The 11,608-nt window shown below is 34.6% G+C and overlaps 1 long non-coding RNA gene across 1 annotated transcript in view; it reads left to right on the top strand.

Annotated features, from left to right (window-relative positions):
• The first annotated feature begins 7,264 nt into the window (after positions 1 to 7,264).
• Positions 7,265 to 11,608, top strand: part of LOC145684524 (uncharacterized) — a 31,859-nt gene continuing 27,515 nt past the window's right edge. The window contains exon 1 of the long non-coding RNA XR_014131321.1: positions 7,265 to 7,477. This is a non-coding gene — a long non-coding RNA (uncharacterized LOC145684524). The remainder of the gene's footprint in view (positions 7,478 to 11,608) is intronic.

Raw genomic sequence — 11,608 nt, 5'->3', positions numbered from 1 at the left:
GGTAGTTTGGCATACTGCTAACAACTCTGCAGAACGCTCTTCTTCTTCTATGTCGAGAGCCTCCTGCAAGTTTCCTCAAATTTGTTTGTAAAATGTATAATACCAGTAGCGGTTCGTGGTGTGTACAAGCACCGGTTGCAGTATTACAATATCAAAGGTACGCGCAAGCAGGGATGAATTTAGGGGTAGCCCGGGGGAATTTACTTCCCCCCGGAGAAACTCAAAATTTCAATCACAAAATGTAGAAATTACTTCACCCAAACTTCCCTTTCCCCTGAGGAGTTCACATTCCCCCATGTGAAAATGTCTGAATTCAACACTGCGCGAAAGTGTTCCTCTCCCCCAGCATTCTTGAGTCTTATCCAAAAAATATTCAGGAAATATGAAGAGGAAAGTCTTTTAAGCTCTATTTGTATATTATTGATTAACGTATTTCTCTAATATTCATTTAATATATAATCTATTTCCTTTTTTTTTTTTTTCAAACAACCACTATCAATGTACGTCTATACACTACTTATATACAAAACTTCTACACTCATGTTATTGAACAAGAGATCAATCGAATATGTAGCATGTGCTGTGAATGATGGCGTTAACCCAAAAAGAAAAAAAAAAGCAAGAAAATTGCATATATTCATGCACGCAGTTAAACAAAATTATTTAATTATATAAACTATGCATTATTTCAAAATGGAAGGTCTTTCTTCGTTCTTTTCAAGCTTCAAATGTTTCTATGACTTCATTGAAATCTGAAGTGCTGCTCGCCAAGTTTTTCTGAATAGAAAGCAGGGCTACCGTAAATGTTTTCCGCTTTCTTTTCTTTAGGGTACAGAAACACCTCTCTTCTCCGACAATATGTATTTTGTTAGCATTTCTTTGTATGAATATAAGGAACAAAAATTCTATTTTCAGAAACCACGTATTTTTGTCTGCTGTTCTACTATAAAGAAGCATGAAAACTAAAACTTTTTCCTTCCAAAATAAAAAAAAGGCTATTTTCTAACATTCCAGCAAATTAGACTAAAGAAGACAGATGATTATTGAAAGTAAATGGTTTGAGATTAATTTTTTATGCTCTCCGCCGGAAATCGAACACGGGATCATGTGCACGAAAGACACAGAGCTAGGAGTTAGACCAGTTTTTCTTCTTCGAGACTCTATCTTCTCCCCCCCCCCCAGAATAGGATTTTTTTTTATTTTAAAAATAAAACATACCAAGAATTTTCATCTTTGTATTATAAATGTAAAAGAAAATCTACTGACTTCGAACGACCATCCTCCCCCAAACATTCAGCCTGGATCCGCCCCTGCTACCACCAGACACGTATTTGTTCTTTGCGAGTTTCTGTTTTGTGAATAACCTCTCTTCCAAGCGTCTATATCTCACTCACTCTATCAATTGAGTCAAGCGCTACCAAGCGGAGGAATTCGTAATTACTACAGAAGCTGACTATATACCAGTTGCCGGCGAAGGAGCAACTGCAAGAGGGCAATACGAGAGGATAGCAGCGATGCAAGAATAAATCCATTTCCCCACGCTAAGAGATAGGAACTCGCTGCCATATGCTCAATGTTACTTCTTCCAGTGGCAACGTTCTCTGCAACTGGAAATGTAAATCACTCTCTTTCTTTCAGTTTTTAAATTTAATTTTTTTAAGAAATGCATCAATACTGTTTTGCGCTCAAGAGCAAAGGTTTATTTTTTTTATTGATACAGTACTGTAATACTTAAAAATATTTTTAGTATTAAAAAAAATATCCGGCTGCACAACCATGCAACATATAGTACCAGCCGCCGCTGTATAATACGAACAACATTTTCAACCTCCGCTGAGCTATATTAGTGAGATGGCGAAACAGGGTCAAGGCAAAACTGTTTATTGGGCATTGCTCACCTCGAACATTTTGTCTCTCTCCCCCACCTAAGTTCTAAATTTTCTTAAAAACTTTACACCGTGGCATATCTTGTATGAAAGGACCAGGCGAGAAAGAGCAAGGTATGATAGTCAACCCACGTTATTAACCATTAAAGCATGATACTTATTGTCACACCATTGCCGAACGTCAGTGAGGCTTCTGGGATGACTTGATCCACATTTTTGTTCGTCTGTCTGAATGTATGCACCACGCTACACGGCGCAATTGCGGTCTTTTAAAATTAAATTTTGAGGGTAGAGGCACGAGATGTCCGGAATTTGCTGTACAGATTTTGACTGCGATCCGATGTACAATTTCAAAATTAGTGGTTCGGATCCCACTTTAAATAATATACCCTGTCTCAAAAAGCCTTGCTACTGATGCAAACTGTAATCAAACTAAACGAACTAATATTATGAGTTTCGAGCAAACAATAGATTGCAGGACAAATTTCGCTCCAACTTAGTTTTTTAAAAATATTTTTAGATATGGGGCCTTCAGTGCACAAGGGATCAAGTTCATTCTCAGAAAGGTTCACATTTGCTCAGCAAACGTAGTATTTTCGTAGCCAAGAGTGCGACATAAATGAAACAAAAACTACGTGTTTTAAGAGTTTCATAGGACAATTGCTAGACAAGGGCGTTCATGGGACGGAGGAACAGGAGGGCTAATTTCCCCATCCTTGCTCATAAATTTAATATATTAACATTATATTGCGTACGCTGCAGCGTGGGAATGATTAACAAATCAAGCTCCGAATGCCATAGTCAATGGCGCATAATTACGTTAAAAAAAATTACGGGGTGTGTCAGAAAGAATACACCGACGGAAAACGTCATATCTTCGCAACCACGAATACGAAATGAAAGAAAGGAAAACTAGTGACAAGGTGCAATCTAGAGTTGTATATGATCCGCTAGAGAAGGGCGTCCGTTTGGAGATCATTCATCCCCTACCCTGAATTTCAGATTTTAAGGGCAGTGATGCAGATTTAGGAACCTTTTGCTGAGCAAAGTTTAACAGAATAAATTTGAAGTCCTTATATCGAGCAAATACGGATTTTGATTGGCCGCAAGGAGCTATAGGCCTATATGCTTTTTGCTCAAGAGTTCCAAACGTGGCTCTACATTCGAGCTTCGCGCCTGTTTAAAATTCTGGAAATTGGACCTAAGCAAACTTTCCAGCTTTGATCATCTGCATTTATGCTAAAAGAGGCATTAAACTAACCTAATCTTAAAAAAGTTGAACATGAACATATTATAACTTTACGCGATATCAATACACGATAGCAGACTACCATTTATTCAACGCTTGCACTTAACTTACCATCTTCCAAACTAAACGAAATTCGAATTCCAGTCTAATTTATTACTACCATCGATTACCCACTTCGTTGGGTTAAAATAAAAATTTAAATGCTGAACTCCTTACCTTATATGTTTAGTACCCGTGGAATATGCTGTTTTTATTTTTAGTCGCATGGATTGAAACAGCATTGGAAGTATCACTGTTCAACTCTACGACTCCGAAAACTATGGGTTCGGCACCAATATCGGTCATTTTCAATTATTTTAAAATATCTCCCTCCTCCCCCCTCGTCTACTATCAAAATGATATGATAGAAACGATCCCAGGTCTGAATCTCATCTATGTTGAAAAATTGATCGAGATCGGTCGGGTGGTTCAAGAGAGAGGTCAAAGTGAGGAGGAACGCGGGGAAACGTCGTGCCCCACCTGCAAAATATGTACGCAACCTCCCAATTTCTAAATATATATATATATATATATATATATATATATATATATATATATATATATATATATACAATGGGCAAAGATAGGCAGTGGGCGACGTGACGTCATGCCTCTATCTACCGTCCCCCTACCTTTTCAGATCCACTTTCCCCCCTGGTTTCATATATATTTGATCCAGATCGATCGGGTCTCGATCAAGAGTCATTAAGTCACGAAGACAGTTACTTTCATATTCATCTTTTAAATATATCTCCTCCCCTTCACCTTCTCTACGTTGTATCATCAAACTCAAGCCCGAACCTCATGTATTTTAAAAGTTTGATTGAGATAGATCGGGCGATTCAAGAATTTTTAAGTCATAAACATAATAACTTTCATCTTTATATGTATTGATTTTTATATCTCTCCCTTCCTCTCCCCTGCGTTGCTCCGTCAAAGTGAAATGATAAAATCCATTCCAGTCCTAAATTCAGCTATGTTGATCAAGATTTGGTCGAGATCGGTCGGGTGGTTCAAGAGATTAAGTTATAAATAGTCACTTTCAATTTTATAATATAGATATGCAGTTAAATTAGTGTATCTCTATTCAACAAACTATTCTTTGAATGCAAATACTCCTGGTAACCACGCCTTTGGTGCTTGTCATGGTGCAATAATAGAGTACTTAGGTTTGAAATTCTTGAAATGGGAAAGTAATAATGGGATATGCTTAGTGAATCTAGCAAAGAACATATAATTTTACTCACAAATAAGTAAAATGTACTAAATTGAATTTAATTCTGTAAGTAAAGTTGCAAGAATTTCATATCTGGTTTTGAATACATTAAAAAAAAAAACTCCAATTTCTTCTTCTTCTCTTTTTTAAGACTGGTGGTTGTCAAACTAGGGAACGTGAAGAGCAAGCAAAGGGGGCGCAACTTTACAGATGCTACGTATAATGTGTTTGAATACTAAGTACTAAAAAGTGCTCACTTTCGATGTTACTGTAACCCTTCTTCTAAAGCTTTTTCAAACAACAGCACTAACTATTTTTGTTTTGAAAGTTTTGTCGATGTTGTTGAAAGTATTCAAAACATAAAATCTACCTTAAAAAAATTATCACTGATTTACAAGAAGCTAAGAGTGTATACGATGTTTCTCACAATTTCTAAAAAAAACTTGATTACGAATGTTTCAACAAAGAAACAAACGTTAATAAATTAAATCCTGTAAATCACAAATTAACTATTGTAAGTAAGGACTGCGGTTTCATTAAGAACTAAGCTGGTGAAAAAAAATTATAAAATAACACTGCACTACAACAGTACGTAGAGTCTCGCTGGGAATATATATATATATATATATATATATATATATATATATATATATATATATATATATATATATATATATATATATATATATATATATATAAATTGTGAGACAATGATTAAACTCCATTATTATTATTATTATTATTATTATTATTATTATTATTATTATTATAACAGAAAAATGTTAAATACCAGGGGAAAGAATGGTACGATTTCGATGTAATTTCATTCATGTGCATACTATCGGTGGCCTTTTAAATAATTAAAATCAGATAGGAACGTTTGACAACAGTAATGCACTCTGGTGGCTGTTCTGGATCAGATCGCATCAACTACTATAATTTATTAGGTGCCAATGATATGCACATTATGAAATTAGGTTATCAAACCATTCCTTCCAGATGCTTAAATTGTTATCAGTCGGTATATTATTATTACTATCATAGTATTAATAATAATAATAATAATAATAATAATAATAATAATAATAATAATAATAATAATAATAATAATAATAATAATAATAATAATAAAGAATAGAATGCTGCATCTGAAATTCCAGAAGGATTCGAAAACGAATTTTAGGAATGATCCAAAAAAATGCATCAAAAGATTGCGAACTTAGCCAATAACTTGTTTTTGGATCAGGGGTCACAAAATTTTTGAACGGACCCTAAATTGAGTTTTCGTATATTTTACGGAATAAGCACATCATACTGAGTTATGTGATAGTTTTGGTTTTGCTATCGTAGTTCTCCAGATATAACGCCTACAAGAAAATTTTTGACTGAAATATTCGGGATCTTTTGATCCAAAAATAAGAGCTGGAGACGATAAAACATGCGAAGTTTACGAAGGGGGAGTCAGATAAATAAGATTGGGAACCACTGTTTTAGAGGGTGCAGAAAATTTAATCCGGACACTGGTCGCTCTAGTCCCTTCCTAGCTACGGGACTGGAAGCCACTGTTGTTGATATTCCAAATTTATTGCTCTAGAATAGTGATTCTCAATCTAATTCTTATCACGACTACCATTTTATTACATCCTCTTGCTAGTGACCACCTTATAATTTCTGGTTTGTAATAACCTTGTATGGGATTTTCAATATACAATTTGTGGAGATCTCACGATATCCATCTATTTTTATATAATAATAGAATCCATTTCTTATATATATATATATATATATATACATATATATATATATATATATATATATATATATATATATATATATATATATATATATATATATATATATATACAGTAACATATCTAAAAGCTAATGGATTAAAACTAAATTTTGTCAGTTATTACAAATATCGAATCCGATCCGTCATACTGTTTCAAAATGAAGGCAGTTTGAAAATTTTAAAACTTCATGACTCCCTTAATTTTAGGTCATATGATGAAAAATAAAGAGATTTCAAATTTTGGTTTAAAAAACTTGGACAGTTTTTTTTTTTTTAAAAAAAAGTATTTATTACTTTAATCTTCGATAGGTCGATACTTTGAGTTACTTCATATTGTAGAGAATTTGGTACATTGTTGTGTATGTGTTCAGTATCATCGAAAGCTGTTAAAATTGATTTTTAAGCAACTCTGCACCTGTTGAAAATCAGTGGCGTAACTAAAGTCTTGGGGGCCCTCCCGCAGACAGCGTGGAGCGGAGCCCCTTCTCTACGTCCCACTTCACGATTTGGGGACCCCTGATGGCTTGAGCCCCCCCGCAATGCGGGGTCTACGGGGCCCTTATTTACGCCCCTGTTGAAAATGTTTAATAGATCTATTTTTTCTTGTTCTTAACAGTATGTATAAAAATAGAAATATGCCTATTAGAACAAAATTCAACATAACATTTAAAAATATTTTCCGGCATTAGATTCTAATTATATTTGTCTCTTCCGTTTATCTTCGCGACCTCCATGAAACTCTCTCGCGACCTCCAGGTTGTGAAACCCTTTTTTAGAAGGATAAAATCGTGATGATGTAGAGACCACAAGTTGTGACGTCAACCCTGTTTTGGAATAACATTACAACACGCTGTTTTGATCAATTCCACGTAAGTTGCAAAAGATAAAGCACACCTCGTACTGTACTGCACAAGGTCATATTTTTAAGTTATCGGGAACAAAGGTGAGAACGACTAACAAACAATAGGCAACAAGGCCATTGACGAGAAAAAGGAAATAAGCACAATCTTATTATTTCCTCGAAGGCTTTTTTAAATTTCAAATAATGTATAAACAACATTTGATTTAAATACAGTGATCATTGTTATTGTAAAAGGGAAAGTAATAGACAATGCTAAATATCTTGTATTCGCTAAATTGTTTTTCTTATTGATTGCTTAAACTTGGTTTACGTTTAGTATGTCTAGTTGAACGAATAGGTGCTTACAAATGGTTATCTTAATTGCTCAATGCAATTTAATCCAGAACATTACGACGTTCAGGTAGAAATATCCAGTATGAAGTTCTATTTTGCTGTAAGTAAACGCTTTTAGCTATTTTGTAGAATGTGCAGATAAATTTAAGATTTCTATATAGTACAACACCAAAAGTATTAAGTAAACTGTGTGACTAACATAACTGGCTATAGTAATCGGCTAAGCACTCTGTTCGTCGCTGTTGACTCTTGTGGAAGCAAAAGGTTTACAGTTGTGCCACCCGTTGTCTCTATGGTCAATAGTAAACATGAATAATTCAGAGTTGTATCGTATGGTGTCGCTAGGGTCCCAATTATAGGTTGACCCAGTGCGGAACAAATATTCATGATAGGCTTATGTACCTTCATTTATCCTGAGGTAACTTAAGAATCGAGGAACACACATGTTACCAAACAGATTTGTAGGAATAATAATAACAGTAATAATAATAATAATAATAATAATAATAATAATAATAAGTAAACAAATAAAGAAACTTTATATTATAGCTTAAATTATAAAGCTAAATTTCTAAACATTACATTATATGTTTTATTACTATTGGTATCTTTGTAACTTCCAGGTCTGTGATTTCCACTTTAACAGCGTAATTGCATGAGATACTAATTTTATGAAAAATGAAATTTCGCAAAAGTTAAACGCATCATTATAATAATCACAAATATACAAAAAATAGTGTTCAGGGTTTTACTTACTGTAATTAAAAAAAAAAATAAACTTTTGGTTTTGCTAAAAATATAAAATCAAAGCCATTTTCTTCAGAATGTCTTGATTTCAAAGGATTTTCAATGCAACGAAGCACTGGATTTTCAGTGTAAAGAAACTCAATGAACATACACGGAAAAGACAGGCCTTTCTTAAGACCACATTGATCATGGGAAAATAAGACTCGTCATCTCAGCGGAAATTTTAAATCGGTATTTTACCTGAGACTTGTGATTGCGATACTTGCAAACTTGCACTTTATTTATTTATTTAATTATTTAATCAGGGACGTAGCTAAGGGAGTACCGACCTCCCCAAATCTTGGAAATATTTATTTAAGTTTATGTTACAAATTGTTTTTATCTAACAATAAATGAAAAAGTTATCCACAGTAAACTTAAATTTTTCATACTTCTAAGAAAAGGTTATTTTTAAAATCCATTTACATTCTATTCCTCAAACGTTAAGTGAACAGTAAAGTAACTTTGAGGGCCAGGCGTAATCTTCGTTAACGTACGGAGATTCTTACAGCTCTTAGATGATTCCAGCCTTATAGTCGCCTTGAGGTACGAAGGCCTAAAAATCTATGCAAATGCACTTTTTGTAACCGACCAACATTGTAAGACAAAACTGAAAGCTCAATTCGACTCAGAGGCTAGAATGATGCCCCCCTCCCCGCCGATTGCTGGGTTTTGCAACATAGTATTTACGTTTTGATTGTTTTACCAAAACGTATTGAATGTTCATTATGATCAATAACGATTCTAACAAAACAGAAAATAGAATATGGGTTATTCCATTTGCAAATATGCCCCACCCAAGCACAGAACTCTGGCTACGTCCCTGTATTTAATTATAGATCATTCACTTATTTTTGTAAGCAACACAACGTATACTCATTATTCAAAAGACAAAAGATTGAATTTCGGGATTTTTGTCGTCCCGGTGACAAAAAAAGTTCATCCGGGACAAGACGTGAAATTCCTGTTTAATCCCGTTTAAACCGGGACAGTTGGAAACCTAGGTGTCGTTACTATCGGTAATATAAGTTTTATAGCAACAGAAGTGTTGTTATGTATATATGAAAATGTAGTAAAGTATAATAACTTAAATACACCTCAAATATTCAGAATTGAGTACATATATTTGAACTGCGATGTTATTAAAGGAGTGGATTGTTTTGAGAATTGAGTCAGAGCCGTAGCTAGGGTAGAAGGCTAGCGTGGCGGTAGCCCAGGGCGCTAATCGAAAGAGGGCGTCGAACGAGCAAGAAGAAAGAAAAAGTATTGGAAATAAGTAAACGACGCGTCGCCCCGAAAACGAATTGACGCCCTATTAAGTCAATAACATTTCGGTTTGCAGTCATAGATTGGGTAAAAATTTTCTTGCTCACTTCGCCCATAATCCAAACGTCTCAATATGAGTCACAACAACTTTTTACTTATTACTAAAAGAATGTTATTATATATGATTTCTTATGACAATGTGATATACAAGGTGCCGGGTAGTGATTTACAACATGCAGGAGCGTTTTGAATATTAGAAACGGTCCTAGTCTGAAATACGTGTTTGCTGTTTTGATGGTGGTGTATTTGCTTAGTTAATCACGCTTTCATGCCCAACCGAATTAATCATGAACAAGATAATGACGGTATGAAAATGAGAGGAGTAAAGAGACACATACACGCTGCTGTTTGTGCGGCAATATTAAAAATTAAGGTAAATAAAGGGAATAATAATGTTTTCGAACTTGAAGCAGTTTCAGAATAGGGGATTAATGGATCAGTTACTTAACCCAACGAATTTCCTCTTTTTCAAAGGCTGATCACTACCAGGAATTTTAAAATTCCATTGACGTATTCGATGCTTCCCATTTGAGGGAATTTATTGGGATCACTTCTCCATCAACAACTTGTATCGTCAGGATTGTGTAAAATTCCATTGACATATTACATGCTTTCCATTTGAGGGGATTTATTGGGATCATTTCTCCATCAACAACTTGTATCGTCATAATTGGATATAGAGTAAGAACCCCTAATATGAGGATAGGCACCTAAATTGAGACCCCTACCTATCTTGTGAAGCAATAGCTACAATCTAGTGGAAGCGAGCTAAATCAAAAGGAAATAGTCCATCACAGCACCGGAAGTCACGTGAGCTCGTTATGTGGAGAGTTGTTATTATAGTGGAGGCTGGAATAAATTGCGCCCCTTCAAAGTTTCTTAACATGCACACATCAGGCGCTTAAAATTGGAGAAGGTAAATTGGTATTCATTCTATCTTTACTTTCTTTTATACCAGTGAATATGCGTATTGCACCATTTAATGAGTTACCAATTTAGTAATTACTATAATTTGATACATGTAGTAACCAAAGTATATTTTGAGTTTTAAATACAAACATTAAACATATTCTTCACCTCCATCGATCAATATTGAAAAATTCGCCAAGAAGGTTCTTTCTGAATTTCCATTACATTTCACAAAATATTTTTACCGTAAAAGAAGCGAAATTAAAATGTTATTTGTGTGGTCACATACAGAATAAAATTACAAAAGTTTACAATTATTACTGGAAATTAATATTGTCACCCATTTCAAACAATTTAAAAGAACATAATTTGTAATGTGTTGAAATTTCACTTCTTCACGAAAGTATGAAACGTTGTAAATAGTTGCAGGTTTACATAACTGTTCTCTAACTAAATGTAGTTTTGTCAAGCTTAACAAAATTTCCAAAATAAGCCTCCTGAAAACAGCTCTTATTTGTAAAAGAATACATAATGATCGCTTTGGACTGTTACAATGGTCTGTCCAAGAAGCTTGATAAAAATTTAGTGTAGCCTAACAAAAAAAAAAAAGATGCTTTCTTATCTGTAAAAAAAAATAAACTTTGTAAAGTGAGTGTAGGGGACGCCGAATTTTACTTCGCCCCGGGCGTCAAAATCTCTATCTACGGTTCTGGAATTGAGTTCAGATTTGATTTGTAGTTTTACATTTATTGAAGGATTTAGTTCTTTAGAGCAGTGATGGCCGATTTACAAAGGTATTTCCAAAAGTTTTCTGATTCATACTGAAAATTGTGCCACTGCTAACAAGCTGTTCATGAGATATAGTGCCATCTGTGGTAGAAATAATGTACCAGTATCAACTGTCTGCCTCCATCAATTTGTTGGAGACAGTTATTTGAATCCGTTGCTATGAGTTGAGCTCGAATCTGCATGATAACGTTCCAGTTCACGCGGCTGTCGTTGCCAAGACCACAGTGAAAAGGCTATGGCCTCCAGTAAACTCAGCATGCACCTTTGGAAACGACAGAAGCATGGAGTGGAGCATTGCCATACTACTGAAACTGATACATTATTTCTTTAGTCGAAGGCACTATGTACCATGAAATGCTTATTGCCAGTAGCGTAATATTTCAGTCAGGGGCGTAGTTTGGGGAGAGCAGGGGCAAATTGC

The sequence above is a fragment of the Thermobia domestica genome, chromosome 1, assembly GCF_964235325.1.
Source record: "Thermobia domestica chromosome 1, izTheDome1.hap1.1, whole genome shotgun sequence".
Lineage (NCBI taxonomy): Eukaryota > Metazoa > Arthropoda > Insecta > Zygentoma > Lepismatidae > Thermobia > Thermobia domestica.
The sequence above is the reverse complement of the archived record's forward strand: the minus strand, read 5'-3'. Positions and strand labels throughout refer to the sequence as shown.